This window comes from Podarcis muralis, chromosome 6 (genome assembly GCF_964188315.1).
Source record: "Podarcis muralis chromosome 6, rPodMur119.hap1.1, whole genome shotgun sequence".
Lineage (NCBI taxonomy): Eukaryota > Metazoa > Chordata > Lepidosauria > Squamata > Lacertidae > Podarcis > Podarcis muralis.
Window position 1 is genome coordinate 89,341,016 of NC_135660.1, and position 18,435 is coordinate 89,359,450.

General features: G+C 47.5%; 1 protein-coding gene across 2 annotated transcripts in view; it reads right to left on the bottom strand.

Moving 5' to 3' along the window:
• Nucleotides 1-18,435, bottom strand: part of C6H10orf71 (chromosome 6 C10orf71 homolog) — a 34,765-nt gene that overhangs the window by 8,200 nt on the left and 8,130 nt on the right. The window contains exon 2 of one of the 2 annotated variants that reach the window (XM_028728894.2): nt 1,763-1,916. The exons of the other annotated variant lie outside the window; for it this stretch is intronic. The gene's annotated coding sequence lies outside the window, so the exon portion shown is untranslated. The remainder of the gene's footprint in view (nt 1-1,762; nt 1,917-18,435) is intronic. 2 annotated transcript variants of the gene reach the window in all.

The window sequence follows — 18,435 nt, forward strand, 5'->3', positions numbered from 1 at the left end:
CGCCACGCAACTCCCATGATCCCTAGCTAGCAGGACCAGTGGTCAGGGATGATGGGAATTGTAGTCTCACAACATCTGGAGGGCCGAGGTTGAGGGATCCTGTTTTAGAGCCATGCAAAAACGTTCGTATTCACATTTCAACTTGTTGCAATTTTAGTGGTTGAGCAGAGCAGGGGGGAAAGGGAGAACTGACCCAATACAGAGCTGTCGCCAAATCCAAAGTCCTGTCATGCATTGCTTAGCTCCTGGCTGTGAAAAGTGCCCTAGGTAATCTTTTGTTCCAAATCGGATTTGTTTTATGAAAAGGAATAAGAAAGATCAGAACTAACACTGCAGACTTTGCTTCCCACTCACGCTCCCATAGCTTTGCTTGTCCATTGCTGTGCAAATGAGGTTCAGGCTCTAAGTTACAGACCCTTGCTGGTCTCTAAATCTAAATGTGCCATCCATTGTGCAAGGCTGCTGGCCTTTCCATGGCTGCTCAACACAACTTCTAGTAAAGGTGAAGGGAGCCCTGACCATTAGGTCCCGTCGTGGCCGACTCTGGGGTTGCGGCGCTCATCTCGCTTTATTGGCCAAGGGAGCCGGCGTACAGCTTCCGGGTCATGTGGCCAGCATGATTAAGCCACTTCTGGCAAACCAGAGCAGCGCACGGAAATGCCATTTACCTTCCCGCCGGAGTGGTACCTATTTATCTACTTGCACTTTGACGTGCTTTCGAACTGCTAGGTTGGCAGGAGCAGGGACCGAACAACGGGAGCTCACTCCGTCACGGGGATTTGAACCGCCGACCTTCTGATCGGCAAGTCCTAGGCTCTGTGGTTTAACCCACAGCGCCACCCACATCCCCAACACAACTTCTAGCTGGCTGCAATTAGTGATTGCTGTTGGGGATGCCTGAAGTGCCCACCTACATTGGTAGCTATCTCCCCTGTTTCTCATATATTCTAATTTCTAATTTACATTTCAAAATATTCATTTAAACAACCTTAAATCAATGACTTCCCTTCTTCTCTTTCCTTGGTTCATTTTGCATACCATACATCCCTGCATATTTTACATGAACTAAACCATTCAGTGATTCATTATTACATCCATCAAAACTCATTTACACTGTTGAATTTATCTTAATGCTACTAGCATTTTAAATGAACACAATTTTCACCCATATATTCAGTAAACATTTTCCAGTCTTCTTTAAACGTATATTCTTCTTGTTCTCTTATTCTATATGTTAGGTCCACAAGCTGCACATATTCCATCAGTTTCAGTTGCCATTCTTCTTTGGTCAGGACCTTGCTTGTTTTCCATTTTTGGGCTAACAAAACATGGGCTGCAGTTGTAGTATACATAAATAATCTTTTTTGGCTCCTGGGAATTTCCCTTTTTTGTTGGGGAGCATTCAGAGGGAAATTCCCCTGTTTCTCATGATGCCCAGATTTTATGCACCTGGGACATTTTACAGGGTGTGGGGGAGAATGACAGCTGACAGTTACTACCGCAGCAAATGATAAGCCTCCCAACTCTGGGAAGAATACTTCCTGAAGAACCATCCATTCCCTCTCAAATCTGTCAAATGCAAATTCCTCCATTTAGTTCAGCCCTAGCTGGCGAGCACATTTTAAACTGAGGGTGCTTCGAGCTCTGTGATTCTAGTCAGACAAATATTAACAACAACAACAACAACAACAACAACAACAACAACAACAACAACAACAACAACTTCATGCAATTTTGTATTGACAACTTAAGTCCTTCTCACCTGCTATGTTAGCAGGTGCTGTGGAGGCCCCCATTTTGGCCTCCTCATGTTCATATTCTCCTCACTGTGGCCCATCTTGACGTATAAACTGAAAATATTTTTATGAAACGTTTTCAATAGACATATTTTGGCGTGTTCTTTAGATTCTTTCGCTCTGCAAATTAATAGACAAGAGAAAAGTGGATGAGTGTGTATGTAAGTAATCACCATTAGTTTATTGCTCTGATTGTGTGCTAAAGGGTGGTTTTCCTCTCAAGAGGGCCACTGCGCAATACTGCCCCATAATGCTAGCTGTTCCTGACCCCAAGCAGAATTCCAGTAATAATAATAATAATAATAATAATAATAATAATAATAATAATAATAATAATAATTCATTTATACCCCGCCCATCTGGCTGGGTTACCCAAGCTACTCTGGGTGGCTTCCAAGACATAAAAACATAATAAAACATCAAATATTAATAGTAGCAATCTGATCCAATATAAAAGTCACAATAACTTTAAAATAAACAACTTATATCAGACAAAGCAAAATTCAACAATCCGTCAGAATCAATAGTAAGCAGTAAAATTAAGCATCAGCAAATAATAATTAAACAGTTCGGCCACAATAAAGAATTACAAATCCATCATCAATAAAAGTAACAGCAAATCACAATGCATAAAATACCATGAAACATACAATACCATGTAAAAGGATCAAATTGAGAAACAAAAGAAGCACAAAAGAAGAACTTATAAAACTATTTAATAAATATCCCTGAACTCCTCTCTTCCCAGCTGCTGCTGCTGTTCTCAAAGTCATAGTCTGAGAAAGGCTAGGTGGGGCAAGGTAACACAATTGCGTGGACAGGTGGAGTCCCCCAAACCCTGGGCGGCCCCGTGTGGAATCACGACTCAAGACAACGTGCTATGGGATTAAAATTGGCCACAACTTTATTATGTTTCAGATGTGGGTAGACCTTGGCTCAGGCACTGGGCGTTATCCCTCTCAGTCCCTCCAGGGATCTGGGGAACATCAGGGTTATCCAGTGTGAGTGGGGGATGGGCTGGCTCTGGAGAACATATGTTCAAGCAGAGAGAGCCCACCCCCCATTATGCTGCTGTCGCAGGGGAGAACAATGACAACCTCTAGGCGTACGGCCAATGCCTCCCCTCAAAACAACCCCTTCAACGGGGAACCCTGTGATCGCTGCCACAAAGAGGAGGGGGGTGTGGGTCATCGCTACACGCCCACCCCTATTTTGGGAAGATAGACTAAAGGATTCCGCCCAAGGCCTGATACTGCCAAAGTTGTGACGCTTTGCTATGGGAAAGGCAAACCTGCCAATGCAGGGAAATTCCTTTCCAGCCCTTCAACAGCGACCTTGACGTAGCAGCGCCCGCATACCTGTGAAGAAAAGGTGAACCTGCAAAAGAAGACTTAACTAAGGGTGGACAGGGCGGGAGAAGCTCTGGAGCCAACTGACGATTCCCAGGTAAGATTCTCCCCCTATTGTGTGGATAGGTAGTCCCTCCCCCTACCTGGCCTGATCACCTTGGCAACGCCTCCCCAGGTGGGATTGGGCAACTGGCTGAGGTAGGCGGAGACCTCCAGGTATCCCACCTGGTGAAGGCAAAGCCAAGCCTGTGCTAATGTTGCCGCATAGGCTCCCAGAGGGCTGTGCGCGACCATGCAAAGGGCGCCCCCATTTAATGTGGGGAGTGGTCATTGTTTGATGAGGAACAGAAAGTCTCTCTTCTCTCCTATGTATCTTGGGGAAGAAGAAATCTCCCAAACAGACCCAGGAGAAGAGCACTCTCGTCTGCTTCTCTGGATCAGTCCCTGGCACCTCTTGAAAAATCATATGGAGCATTTTTTTTTATCCCAACATTGGCTGGGACAAAAGAGTGGCAGGGATGGGGGATCAAAAATACGGCATAGTTTTTTGTTTTGTTTTTTGTTGTTACTTTTTGCTTACAGAAAGAAAACTGTACAAGCATCTCCCCACTTGCGTGGCGAGTTCCCGCCTCCCCCCCCCCATGGAAATAAAGACACGTGACAACATTGTATTAGGTTAATGGGCTAAAATTGGCCACAACTTTATTGGTTATAGGTAAGAGCAGTATTGGCTTAGGCATTGGTCCTATCCGACTATCCGGCTTCAGCCTGTTTGCTTGAAGACCGGGAAGGGTTAACACCAGCAGGGGGAGCCCTGCTGATGCACATCAACTAGGTACTCCCCCGGGGTCACCGCTCAGGGGCGCGCTTTAGGCTCTGACCTCCATAGGCTTCGGACAAGGCAACGCCCCCCGGAATCCTTTACCGGACTACCCTTCAGTAAATGGGGGAGGTGATGGCGCTCCCCCCACATCTGCATAACAATACCACTAGCAATGCCACAACAGCAGCTGCGCAGGCAAAAGAGGGAGATCCTGGGGCCGCGCTTGCCTTAAGTAAAGCAAGCCACACACCCCGAGCCAGCCGATTGGATGGTGCGGCCCGAGGATTCCCCTGATTGCGCGGGGGCTGGAAACAGCCTTCGTGCGCGAGATTGGGGGCGTGAAGCCCACAACCTCACCTCCTCCTTATGTCGGAAGTGGCTTTAACTTGCACTGTAGTCATGCATAACCACGCATGCACGTGGTGCCAGGAAATAGAATCATACCAGAAAATGGCAGGAGGAGAGCTGGAGAGTCCTTGTGGCTCACATGGAGACCCTCCCCAGAGCCCGAAGAGGGTGCTAGTGAGGGAAGAGGAAACCCCAAAGAGACCTGAGGCACAGCGAGGCCTTGTTAAGATTGCTCAGCCGTCCTGCCTAACAGCAGCAGAGGAAGCCGCTTTCCTGAGCATCCTCCATCCTCCAGCCGGTCCCAGAGCTTCAGCTCTAGATATTTTGGTCTGGATTGGAGAGGGAGCTGGAGGGCAGGGGGGGAAATAGGTATTTAGAGACTGCCTCCTATATTATGGGATTTCACTTATGCTCACAGCGGCCCGGAACACAACACCTACATAAGTGAGGAAACACCTGTAAATGGCTAAAATGTGAAGGCTTTGCTTGCTACTGAGTGGGTGACACTGTCCTAAGAAAAGATTTACCCTAGATTTACCTATGGGTACCATGCAAGCATTGGGACGCGGGTGGCGCTGTGGGTTAAAGCCTCAGCGACTAGGACTTGCCAGTCGAAAGGTCGGTGGTTTGAATCCCCGCGGCGGGGTGCACTCTCGTCGCTCAGTCCCAGCGCGCCTGCCAACCTAGCAGTTCGAAAGCACCCCCGGGTGCAAGTAGATAAATAGGGACCGCTTACCAGCGGGAAGGTAAACGGCGTTCCGTGTGCTGCGCTGGCTCGCCAGATGCAGCTTTGTCACGCTAGCCACGTGACCCGGAAGTGTCTCCGGACAGCACTGGCTCCCGGCCTATAGAGTGAGATGAGCGCACAACCCTAGAGTCTGTCAAGACTGGCCCGTACGGGCAGGGGTACCTTTACCTTTACCTTACCATGCAAGCATGGGTACCATGGGGACACAGGTGGCGCTGTGGTCTAAACCACTGAGCCTAGGGCTTGCCGATCAGAATGTTGGTGGTATGAATCCCCACGACGGGGTGAGCTCTTGGTCCCAGCTCCTGCCAACCTAGCAGTTCGAAAGCACGTCAAAGTGCAAGTAGATAAATAGGTACCGCTCCAGCGGGAAGGTAAATGACACTTCCGTGCGCTGCTCTGGTTCTCCAGAAGCGGCTTAGTCATGCTGGCCACATGACCCGGAAGCTGTCTGCGGACAAACGCCAGCTCCCTCGGCCTTCAAAGCGAGATGAGTGTCGCAACCCAAGAATCATTCATGGCTGGACTTAACTGTCAGGAGTCCTTTACCTTTACTTTTACCATGCAAGTATTTGCACAAAGCAGCGCTTGGAAACATACCTAAATTCCAACTTGCAATCCCTTATATACTCAGATCTGTGCCATGCATTAGTATGTTTACTCAAGAATTACATTCTACTCTGTTCAAGGTGGAGAGGCTTGCTTCATAGTACAGTTATACCTCGGGTTACAGACACTTCAGGTTGCGCGTTTTCAGGTTACGGATGCGCCAAAACCCAGAAGTACTGGAACGAATTACATCTGGGTTTCGGCGCTTGCGCATGCGCAGAAGTGCTGAATCGTGACCTGCGTGTGCACAGATGCGGCGCTGCGGGTTGCGCTCCTGCACAGATCACGTTCGCAACCCGAGCGTCCATTGTACTTGTGCTTGGAATATCCAGTGATTGAATCTGGATAGCTTGAAGTATATAAGAGTTATCAACAAGAATACAGCAATAATCAAAGGAGAAATGCAAATCAAGTCAACACTTTGGCTACGCTTTGCTTCTGACATCACCATCACTCCCTTTCCCTGTCTGCTAGGGTAGCCATTGATGCATTACTAGAGTAGAGGAAAGGGACGCGGGTGGCGCTGTGGGATAAACCACAGAGCCTAGGACTTGCCGATCAGAAGGTCGGTGGTTCGAATCCCCACGACGGGGTGAGCTCCCGTTGCTCGGTCCCTGCTCCTGCCAACCTAGCAGTTCAAAAGCACGTCAAAGTGCAAGTAGATAAATAGGTACCACTCCGGCGGGAAGGTCAATGGCGTTTCTGTGTGCTGCTCTGGTTCACCAGAAGTGGCTTAGTCATGCTGGCCACATGACCCGGAAGCTGTCTGCGGACAAACGCCAGCTCCCTCGGCAATAAAGCGAGATGAGCGCCGCAACCCCAGAGTTGGTCACGACTGGACCTAATGGTCAGGGGTCCCTTTAATTTTACCTTTAGAGTAGAGGAGAAAATGCAGCAGATTTGCATATGCTAATTTAAATGTGTATATGCAAACTTGGAAATAATGGGTGGCATTCAGATGAATTTGCTGTCACTTTGTTGGCACTGCAGGCTTTCTGATGGAGAAGCCGGTATTCATTTCCTTGCTAGATTGGATGAACTGTCTTTCTCTGCCCAAAAGTCAAACCCAACAGAATAAACTACAAAAGTATCAAAATTAGCTGGGGGAAAGGCAGTGGTGGTGTTATAATCACGTCCGCCAAGAGGGGGAATTTTGTTCTCTCTCCAGGTTTGGTGTTTTCAGGTACCTTTGGAGCACATTTTTATTGAAACGTGGAACAGCAAGAATAGGGGAACCAGTTGCTGTCCATATGTTGTTTTGCTTTATGGGATCATGGGAGCTGCAGTTCCACAACAGATCCCTGAGCTGGACTGATGATCACAGAATCATAGAACTGGAAGGGGCCACAAGGGTCATCTAGTCCAACCCCCTTGAAGACAGGAATCTTTCACCCAACCTGAGGCTCGAACCCATGACCTGGAGATTAAGGGGTCTCATGCTTTACCAGTTGAGCTATCTGTATGATTCCACACTGAACTCTGAAACTTGGGAGAAATCTCCACTCTGGCTATTTCACAAGAACTTGGTACACTTTTGTTATACAGTGGTACCTCAGGTTACATACGCTTCAGGTTACAGACTCTGCTAACCCAGAAATAGTGCTTCAGGTTAAGAACTTTGCTTCAGGATGAGAACGGAAATCGTGCTCCGGTGGCACAGCAGCAGTGGGAGGCCCCATTAGCTAAAGTGGTGCTTAAGGTCAAGAACCGTTTCAGGTTAAGTACGGACCTCCGGAACGAATTAAATACTTAACCACTGTATCACTGTAAAGTATTATCTTTTACAAAACTGATCTTAAAGCTGCTGAGTGCAATCTTGTGCCTGTCTAAGCAGAGATGAAATCAGTAAATTAAATATTTGGACATTATCAGAACACCAGATTTATGGACTAGTTCTGTTCTGCCTGTAAATTCTGAACATTCAATTCATTTTGAAACCACTATGATCAGCCCCAGACAGCACTGTCTGAGGGCTGATGGAAGTCACTGTACAAAATCCCCCCCCCCACCAAAAAAATATCTAGCTGCTTGGCGATTTGGGTGTGCTAAGCTGAAAATATGAGAAAATGTGATTGGAAAAATTGAAAATAAAAACACAGCAAGTGTTTCTATATCAGTACCCAACCACAGAATGAAGGACAGAGGAATTCATATCCCAGAGCTTTTGTTTAGCACCTCAAGGAGTGGCATTCATGGGTTGGTTCTCAGGGCAAAACCTACCCCACCCTTAGGTTTAGGGTTTATTTGTCTCCCACAAATAGCTTGGGGGGAAAGGCTTAAACCTTTGCCCCTACTGCAGACCCAATCCAAACGGGATCCCAGTGAAACAAATGGGATCTTTTTTGTGGCAGAGCCAATCCAGATCAGGTCCACACTAGGCGGTAAATGGTTTAAGCCCCTTAACTCCCACGCCCCATGCTAAAGCAGGGTTGAGAAACTTTTCCTATTCAGTGGTACCTTGGGTTAAGTACTTAATTCGTTCCGGAGGTCCGTTCTTAACCTGAAACGGTTCTTAACCTGAAGCACCACTTTAGCTAATGGGGCCTCCCACTGCCGCCGCGCCACAGGAGCACAATTTCTGTTCTCATCCTGAAGCAAAGTTCTTAACCTGAGGTACTATTTCTGGGTTAGCGGAGTCTGTAACCTGAAGCGTATGTAACCTGAAGTGTATGTAACCCGAGGTACCACTGTAGTCTCTTTTTCATCCACCCCCCGCCATTCATCTACACCCACATATATCCATTCTCTTTTAACATACACCCATTCTTTAATTCCTATGCATTCGTTCATCCTCCCCCCCCCCCCCGTCTTGCACATAGCAATGAGGGTTTGAATATGTGTGTGTGAAGAATTTTAAAAAGGAATGGGGAAAATTTATAAAGTATTTAATAGAACACTGTAAACAGCTAAAAACATTGGCAGGATTTGAGTAATGCTTGTAATGTATGAAAAACTATGGGAAAACAGACTATTATTATTTTTTAACAAATTAGAGAACATAAGATAAGCTGCTGAGGGGAAAAAAAAGATTGATAATGGTAGCCATGGAAGGGCAGAGGGTAGTCGAAGGATTCAGAGAATCCTAAACGAAGAGGTGAATGGTGTGTTTGAATTTAAATTTGTTATGTAAAATTTAGTAAAAAATATATTTAAAAGAAAAGAAAAGAATAAACTGCCTCGGTCCAGTATACCTGAAGGAGCGTCTCCACCCCCATCGTTCTGCCCAGAAACTGAGACCCAGTGCCAAGGACCTTCTGGTGGTTCCCTCCCTGCGAGAAGCCAAGTTACAGGGAACCCGGCAGAGGGCCTTCTCGGTAGTGGCACCCGCCCTGTGGAACACCCTCTCACCAGATGTCAAAGAGAAAAACAACTATCAGACTTTTAGAAGACACCTGAAGGCAGCCCTGTTTAGGGAAGCTTTTAATGTTTGATGCATTACTGTATTTTAATATTTTGTTGGAAGCCGCCCAGAGTGGCTGGGGAAGCCCGGCCAGATGGGCGGGGTATAAGACACACACACACACACACACACACACACACACACACACACACACACACGGAGGGGAGGGTTATCCTTCCTAGCCAAGCCCCAATATTCTGTCACCATGAACACCAACCCCCACATGTTAGTTGAGCTGATGTTGGGGGGTGTTTCTTTAAAATAAAAGTTCTGATTCTTTAATTCTGTTTTCTTGGGCTGGGGGGCAGGGAGCCAACGGCTCTATGAACATAGCAAGCATAATTGGCCATCCTTTTGTCCCATGCTGAAAATGGATGGAAAACGTGTTAGGTTTGCTATAGATTTACAGTGGTGCCCCGCAAGACAAATGCCTCGCAAGACGAAAAACTCGCTAGACGAAAGGGTTTTCCGTTTTTTGAGTTGAATTTCCCTATGGGCTTGCTTCGCAAGACGAAACGTCTTGTGAGTTCTTGCGAGTTTGTTTCCTTTTTCTTAAAGCCGCTACGCCGTTAATAGCTTCTAAGCCGCTAAGCCGCTAATAGCCGTGCTTCGCAAGACGAAAAAACCGCAAGATGAAGAGACTCGCGGAACGGATTAATTTCGTCTTGTGAGGCACCACTGTATCATGAAATGCTTCCCCAATAATTTCCCCTAATTAAATTTATATTTTATACCTTTATTTTTTTTCCCATTCAACATGACCAAATATTTTCTTTGCCTCGAGGAGCAAAAAATAAAATAAAATAATGGTTGGCTCTTTTTGGATCTTACATTCGTTAAGATTATTTTCATGCACTCAGCCATTTTGGGATTAATGGAGCAATTAAATACTGAGGGGGCGCTGCCAGCTGAGAGAGAAGCTCACTGCTGGAGGCCTCTCCAGTGCCATTTTGCCAGTGGGCTTCTGTTGGTGTTAGGACTATGATGGGGGAAGCTATGAATCCAAAGGACCCCATGTCCTTTTGACACACACTCCCAAAGGCCCTAAAACTACAGCAGCCCTAGAGCTGGCGTATTTAGTATCCTCCCGTTGACCACAATGAGAGGACAAAAATAAGAATACTCCAGCTCTTACACTCACTTGCACACAGACCATAGCTGTCAACCGTCCCTTATTTGGTGGGAAACTCCCTTATCCCAGCGCCGTTTCCCACTGCTGTCCCTTATTGATGATGTTCCTTAAATTTCCCGGGTTTCAAAGGAAGCAGCTCCTCTCCCTCCCTCCAGGGAAGAGGGAGGCTCCAACTGTGTTGCTTGGCTGTGTTGCTCACCCAATAAGGAGTCTAAGAACGACTGGGGGGTGGAGCTTGCATGCCTTGTGCCGATCAAATCGGCCACATTGCCTGGGGACTCGCCTTTGCTCAGCGCTTCCCAGCAGAGAGGTGACGGTGGTTTTCCTTGAGGCTTGAGGCTTTGTTTGGCTGCTGGCTGGGCTTTCTGCCTTTGGCTCGGAGGGGCTCAGAAGTTGAACATAGCTGTGCTTGGAAAATCCCTTATTTTGGCTTCTGATCCCTTATTTTCGAGGCTGCTGGTCCCTTATTTTCAAATCTGTAAGTTGACAGCTATGACAAAGACATTCGGGCACACACTGCTGCGCTCCCCTCAGGTAGGTAAAGTTCCACTGTAATTTACAAAACAACTCGAACCCAAGATCCACCGCGAAGAGAGAGTTTGGATTTGGCAGATCTTGGGCTCTCAGTTGGGGCTATGTCAGCATAAGTCCCTGACCCTAGCTTAGCTGGGACTCAGCCAGTAGAACTTTCATACCCTCCAACAGTGAAGTTTTGAGTGGCCGTGGCTAAAGACTACCTGCTGTAGCGCTAGCCAATAAAAAGAGGAGTTTGCTCTGATGGAGCGCCAGCTTCTGCCAATGGCGACGCAAGAGGAGGGCGGTGCTGCTTAAAAAGTCATAGGGCAATTAAAAAACAAACTCAACTGATGCCGCTGCTGCCAACATACTTCTGGCAGTTCCCTTGCTGCGAGAAGTGAGGTTACAGGGAAACAGGCAGAGGGCCTTCTCAGTAGTGGCGCCCGCCCTGTGGAACGCCTTCCTACCAGATGTCAAGGCAATAAATAACTATTTTACTTTTAGAAGACAACTGAAGGTTGCCCTGTTTAGGGAAGTTTTTAATGTCTGATGCTGTATTGTTTTTAATATTCTGTTGGAAGCCGCCCAGAATGGTTGGGGAAACCCAGCCAGATGGGCGGGGTATATATAATAAAATATTATTATTATTATTATTATTATTATTATTATTATTATTATTATTATTATTTATTAAATTATTATATCAACTGGAAAGCCGCGGTGGAAGGAGAAAGAAGACTGGGCAACACACAGGGGTAGAGGAAAGAGAGCATCTTTTGGTTCCCCTTCTTGGTGCCACACTCTGGTGCATAGCTGTCAACCGTCCCTTATTTGGCGGGAAACTCCCTTATCCCAGCACCGTTTCCCGCTGCTGTCCTTATTGATGATGTCCCTTAAATTTCCCGGGTTTCAAAGGAAGCAGCTCCTCTCCCTCCCTCCCTGCTGGCCAGGGAGGAGGGAGGCTCCAACTGTGTTGCTTGGCTGCGTTGCTCACCCAATAAGGAGTCTAAGAACAACTGGGGGGGGTGGAGCTTGCATGCCTTGTGCCGATCAAATCGGCCGCGTTGCCTGGGGACTCGCCTTTGCTCAGGGCTTCCCAGCGGAGAGGTGACGGTGGTTTTCCTTGCTGCATCCCCTTTGCTGGGTTGCTGCGCTGTGGGAACCACCGCTTGAGGCTTTGTTTGGCTGCTGGCTGGGCTTTCTGCCTTTGGCTTGGAGGGGCTCAGAAGTTGAACATAGCTGTGCTTGGAAAATCCCTTATTTTGGCTGCTGATCCCTTCTGGTGGTGCACCCTGCTGGTGCCTTATTTTCAAATCTGTAAGTTTTTCAAATCTGTAAGTTGACAGCTATGACAACTGACTCTCACTACAGCTTGGAACCAAAAAAAGTGTGTCTTTGGGTCCCCATCTCTGGCATGGCCAGAGCGCGGGAGCCCAAACGGGACATTCAGGATTGGGATCAGCAGCCAAGAAGGCTTCCGTTAATCGGGAATGTCCTGCTTAAAATGGGACAATTGCGCAGTGTGCCCTTTCAACTCAGCCATGCGACCTGGCAACCCAGCAGAATTTAGCCAGCAAAAACAGAGGTGCATGTCAAATTAAGATTACCAGGTTTTTTTCAATGAATCCAGGGACACTTTTCAACTTCAGTGGATTTTGTATGGGGACTGATTTGTAAATCCAGGGACTGTCCCCGGGAAACAGGGACATCTGGTAACCTTAGTCTAAATCACGTTTGGAATAGGGGTGAATTACACCAGCATAATTTGCACCAGCTTTCTGTAGTAGGATTGCTCTGTTATTCCGTCTGCTTGCATAGATTATTATATATATTTTATAACCTTGACCCAATAATAAAATGGAACCAAACAACATAGTTAAATTAAGATCTTTATCTTTTTTAATGTATTAATATTGCACCTGTCTCATTCCATGTCTTACTAGGTAAATTTGAAGTTAAACAGCAATAATTAGACAGCTGGATCGAGGCGGGTCGGGGCTGCTGATCCTTCCAGATCTGTCAGCAGCTTTTGACATGGTCGATCACAAACTTCTGAACCACCGTCTTGCCGACGTGGGGATCCAGGGCACAGTCCTTCAATGGCTGCGCTCGTTTCTCTCTGGTTGGGGACAGAGGGTGGCGCTTGGGGGGGAATTGTCATCGCGCCACTCCTTGGTATGTGGAGTACCTCAGGGTGCGATACTCTCCCTGATGCTTTTCAACATCTTTATGCGCCCCCTCGCCCAGCTTGTTCGGAGTTTTGGGCTGGGTTGCCATCAGTATGCTGATGACACCCAACTCTATCTGTTGATGGATGGCCATCCTGACTCGGCCCCAGACACACTGACCAGATGTTTGGAAGCTGTGGCTGGATGGTTACGTGGGAGCCGGTTGAAGCTAAATCCTTCGAAGACAGAGGTCCTGTGGCTGGGACGGGGCGATATGGGATTGGGGGGGCAACTCCCATCTCTTGCGGGGGCGCAATTAGTGCCAGCACCGTCCGTTAAGAGTTTGGGTGTAATCTTCGACACCTCCCTTTCCATGGAGGCGCAGATTGCAGCTATAACAAAGGCGGCATTTTTCCATCTCCGCCAAGCTAAGCAGTTGGCTCCTTACCTCTCTCGCCCTGACCTAGCCACTGTGATCCACGCGACGGTCACCTCCAGACTGGATCATTGTAACTCGCTCTACGTGGGGCTGCCCTTGAGACTGACCCAGAAACTCCAGCGGGTGCAGAATGCTGCAGCGAGACTCCTTACGAGGTCTTCGCTGCGAGATCACATTCACCCGGTGCTATACCAGCTGCACTGGCTCCCGGTGGAGTACAGGATCAGGTTTAAGGTGCTGGTTTTAACCTTTAAAGCCCTATACGGCTTAGGACCCTCGTACCTACGGGACCGCCTCTCCTGGTATGCCCCACAGAGAAACTTACGGTCTTCAAATAAAAACATCTTGAAGGTCCCAGGCCACAGAGAAGTTAGGCTGGCCTCAACGAGAGCCAGGGCTTTTTTGGCTGTGGCTCCGATCTGGTGGAACACTCTGTCACAAGAGACCAGGGCCCTGCGGGACTTGACATCTTTCCGCAGGGCCTGCAAGACAGAGCTGTTCCACCAGGCCTTTGGCAAGGGCACAGCCTGACTCCCTCCTTCGGCAATCTTCGCGGAGCTCTCGCCCAATGGCTGCCAGTGGCTTGAATTAATTAATTTTAGAATGAATGATTTTAGAGTGTTGTTTATGCGGAACTTTTTGTACTGTTTATTGTTGTTAGCCGCCCTGAGCCCGGCTAAGGCTGGGGAGGGCGGGATATAAATAAAATTTATTATTATTATTATTATTAATTAAACAGCTGAAACAAAGGAGGTGAATAACTCATTTGAAAAGGTTTTTATAAAATTCTGCATTTAATCTATCTGAAGCAGAAGCCATAATGATACTTACTCTTCTGTAAATTTTGCATTTACTTATTTCGCTTTTTTGGAGGGTATATTAATATACTTTTTTAAAAAATCGCTTCTTTTTGAAATGAATAGGTGTCCTGGGCCCAACATAAACTTGAGCTTGGCTTGGGAGCTCATAGCATAGCTGTCAACTTTTCCCTTTTCTTGCGAGGTATCCTATTTGGAATAAGGGAATTTCCCTTAAAAAAAGGGAAACGTTGACAGCTATGGCTCATAGGAGGCCAGTGCAGATTTTTCAAGATGTTGGAAACAAATAATGGCCTCTCCCCACAGAAAATAAAATTTTATTTTCTCTCTCCTATGTACCTATGAAGACAATGAGTGTCAACAGTGTACTTTGCTCCCAATTCCCTGCTGACCCCCCCCCATGGCTTTATACAGATGTTGAAAAGCGCAAGGAGCAGAACTGAGTGGGACCGGAGCTCACACCAAATCCGCTAGGGGCCTAAGTTGAAGTCCCCCAATGAAATTTTCTGAAACGTACCCCACAATGTTAAGTTGTGGGTGAACATATCAGACGACACAGCAATTCTTCAAACAGCTCTTGTTTATTCACAGGCCAGAACAGAACTGAACTGAAGGGTTCAGCCAGCCTGCTTATATAGAGCTCCATTATAAGGCAACTGTAACACTTTCTGTAACTATCCAATCACTGAACGTCACTTTCAATCCCTTATTTGCATATGTGGACCTGAGTGAAAACTATCTACAGTACACTGGTACCTCGGCTTACATATGCTTCAGGTTACATACGCTTCAGGTTACAGACTTTGCTAACCCAGAAATAGTGCTTCAGGTTAAGAACTTTGCTTCAGGTTGAGAACAGAAATCGTGCTCCGGCGGCGCGGCGGCAGCAGGAGGCCCCATTAGCTAAAGTGGTGCTTCAGGTTAAGAACAGTTTCAGGTTAAGTACAGACCTCCGGAACAAATTAAGTACTTAACCCGAGGTACCACTGTATCCCCCTGCTGGCCTAGGTGTAGTGGTTAAGAGCGGTAGACCCGTAATCTGGGGAACCGGGTTCGCGTCTCCGCTCCTCCACATGCAGCTGCTGGGTGACCTTGGGCCAGTCACACTTCTCTGAAGTCTCTCAGCCCCACTCACCTCACAGAGTGTTTGTTGTGGGCGAGGAAGGGAAAGGAGAATGTTAGCTGCTTTGAGACTCCTTTGGGTAGTGATAAAGCGGGATATTAAGGAGAATCGACGCAAACCTATTCCGCGCTGTTCCTTTCCAGAAACAAGTTACCCGTCAGAGCAACCAAGGCGAAAATCAGGCCTCAACCCAGGTTGAAATGGGTCTTGATAATCCACTTCTGCCAAGTGCTTCTAGAGCTGGCCAGCCATCAGTTGTCAATCACTGTCAACAATAGGCTGCTGTAACATTACAAGCTGCCGGTTGTCTGTTATGTATCAGTGAAGCCAAACCCAGCATGAGGACAGAGCGAGGGGAGTAAACAGCACCTGCTGCACTGCTATTTGTCATGCAGACACCCTATTGGGCAAGAAGGCTGTCATCCCCCTCCATTTGACTTATTTGCAGAATCCACCTTTCTCAATAGAGATTCACAAGTGGTGCCATTTTAGGGATGTATTCATCCATGTATGGAAATATCCAGCTTGCTGGAATTTGGCAAGCTGCTGCCGTGCCAAAACCTGCCCTCCAAATTGCCACAAATTTTATTCACCGGCAAAAGAGACCTGCCTTTTTCACAGGGCACGTTAGAATTAATTTCTAACATCGGTTGGTTGCTGCGTTGAGCCTACTTTATCGTTTCAGGGGGGCAAGGTTGGTAAACACATTCTTCTTCCCATTAGACATTTCTTCAACACACAGCAGCCTCCCCAGCTGCCCGAACTTCCTGATTTTTTTAAAAAAGTCATGATTTATTCCCCTGGGTTGTTATGGAAGTGTGGGAGGCTGACTTTGTTTTTAAGGGAAGTGCCTCCTTTTATTTTTCTGCACTGATTTCTTTACAAGTAAGAAGAATTCTCTTAAAAACAAAAACAAGCTGTAGCCCAATACAGACCAGACAGTATCCCTAGCTTCTGCACTTACAGAAAAGCCCAGCTGAGGACATAATAGAGGGATGCAGGTGGTGCTGCGGGTTAAACCACAGAGCCTAGGACTTGCCGATCAGAAGGTCAGCGGTTCGAATCCCCGTGACGGGGTGAGCTCCCGTTGCTTGGTCCCTGCTCCTGCCAACCTAGCAGTTCGAAAGCACATCAAAGTGCAAGCAGATAAATAGGTACCGCTCCGAAGGGAAGGTAAATGGTGTTTCTGTGTGCTGCTCTGGTTCGCCAGAAACGGCTTAGTCATGCTGGCCACATGACACGGAAGCTGTACACCAGCTCCCTTGACCAATAAAGCGAGATGAACACCGCAACCACAGCCATGACTGGACCTAAAGGTCAGGGGTCCCTTTACCTTTACCTTTTAGCACAGGCACCCAAGAAGGCTGCTGAGTGCAGAGATAATTTTCAGAATAAAATGAAGGAAACTCACAAACACCCCTTGGCCACTTTGTAAGTAGCTGACCGCAACAGAAACCATGCACCCCATCCACAATAATTTCAATGACATTTCCCCTCAATTCCGATAAATTTTGAGTGCAGGTTGAAAAGATGGATCTTGTGGCTGCTGCCAGCACTGAAATCAGAAGTGAAAAGGCAGCACTGGTAAAGTCCTTCCTTGACTTAGATGCTACAGCTGTCAGTCACAGAATCGCATTCGCGGCCCTGTCTGCCTGCCTCCTCACGCCTCTCTCTGCAAGGCATTGCCCATTCATGAACAGCTGGGGGGAGGTTTCAAAAACTTAGAAGCCATTCCAACACCCCGAAATGGTCTCCAAGTCCCAGAGCCCCAGAATACCTTGGAATCCAGAGGCCTCTGATTCTGAGGAGCAGTGGCGTAGCGTGGGGGGTGCAGGGGGGCCGGCCGCACCGGGCGCAACATCTGGGGGGGGGGCGCACTCGCAGCTCTCTGCCCGAGTGCTAAAATCCATGGGTTAGGGGGCGCAAATTACTTGCCTTGCCCCGGGTGCTGACAACCCACGCTACGCCACTGCTGAGGAGGTCTGAAAAGAATATTTACCATGGGTAAGACATAAGCACTACCCTTTATACAGTGGCCCCTCATATCTAAAACCACAACATAGCAGATCCTCTAATTGTCCCTATTTTTCAGGAACAGTCTCAGATTTACAGAAGCCATCCCAGTTTCTGATTGAATCCCAGAATGTCCCACTTTTCCTTAGGCTGTTCCTATTGTCACCAGAGGAGATAAGTAACTATACAACCTTTAGAAGACATCTGAAGGCAGCCCTGTATAGGGAAGTTTTTTAAAAAAGTTTAATTATGTTTTTATATATGTTGCAAGCCACCCAGAGTGGGTGGGGGTATAAATCATAAAAATATTATTATTATGGAATAGTATAAGATTTTTGGAAAAAAATGTTTTTATTGTTTTCATATATGCTGGAGCAGCTGGGACAAACCAGTCAGATGAGTGGAGTATAAATAATAAAATTGTTGTTGTTATGGAATAGGACATCCCTATTATAATTGGAGAAATGTTGGAGGGTATGTTAAGCATGACGAAAGAATGGTTAAAAGGGTGCATCGTTTTGCCTCTTTTTTACACATTTTTATGGTGCTTTGAGAAGGGGGTTGGGTTGCTTTTGATTAATTGTGGAGTGTACCATCTCTTACATTCTCAGCACAGTAGACTGGGGGCGGCAAAGATTGGGTTCACGGTCTCACAGATGCCGCAGTGGGCCGGAGTGTGTGTGCGTGCACACATGCGCAAACACTACCATATTTTTCGCTCTATAGGATGCACTTTTCCCCCTCCAAAAATGAAGGGGAAATGTGTGTGCATCCTATAGAGCGAATACAGGCTCCTTGGCTTCAGCGATAGCAACGGGAAGCCTCCAAAGTGCAGAGGGAGCGTAAAGGCTTTGCGTTACTTTCGCTGAAGCCTGGAAAGCGAGAGGGGTCGGTGCGCACCGACCCCTCTCACTCTCCAGGCTTCAGGCAGCTATCTGCAAGCCTTCGGAGCGCAGCAGGAGTTCCCGCCGCGCTCCAAAGGCTTGTGGACAGCAGCCTGAAGCCTGAAGCCCGGGGAGCGCAGCGCCAACTCCCGCTGCGCTCCTCGGGCTTCAGGCAGCTATCTGCAAGCCTTCAGAGCATGGCTAGCGTCGCTGAAGGCAGTCCCCGCTCTGCTCCACTCCGGTTTAGCGCAGCGCAGGGGAGACGACCA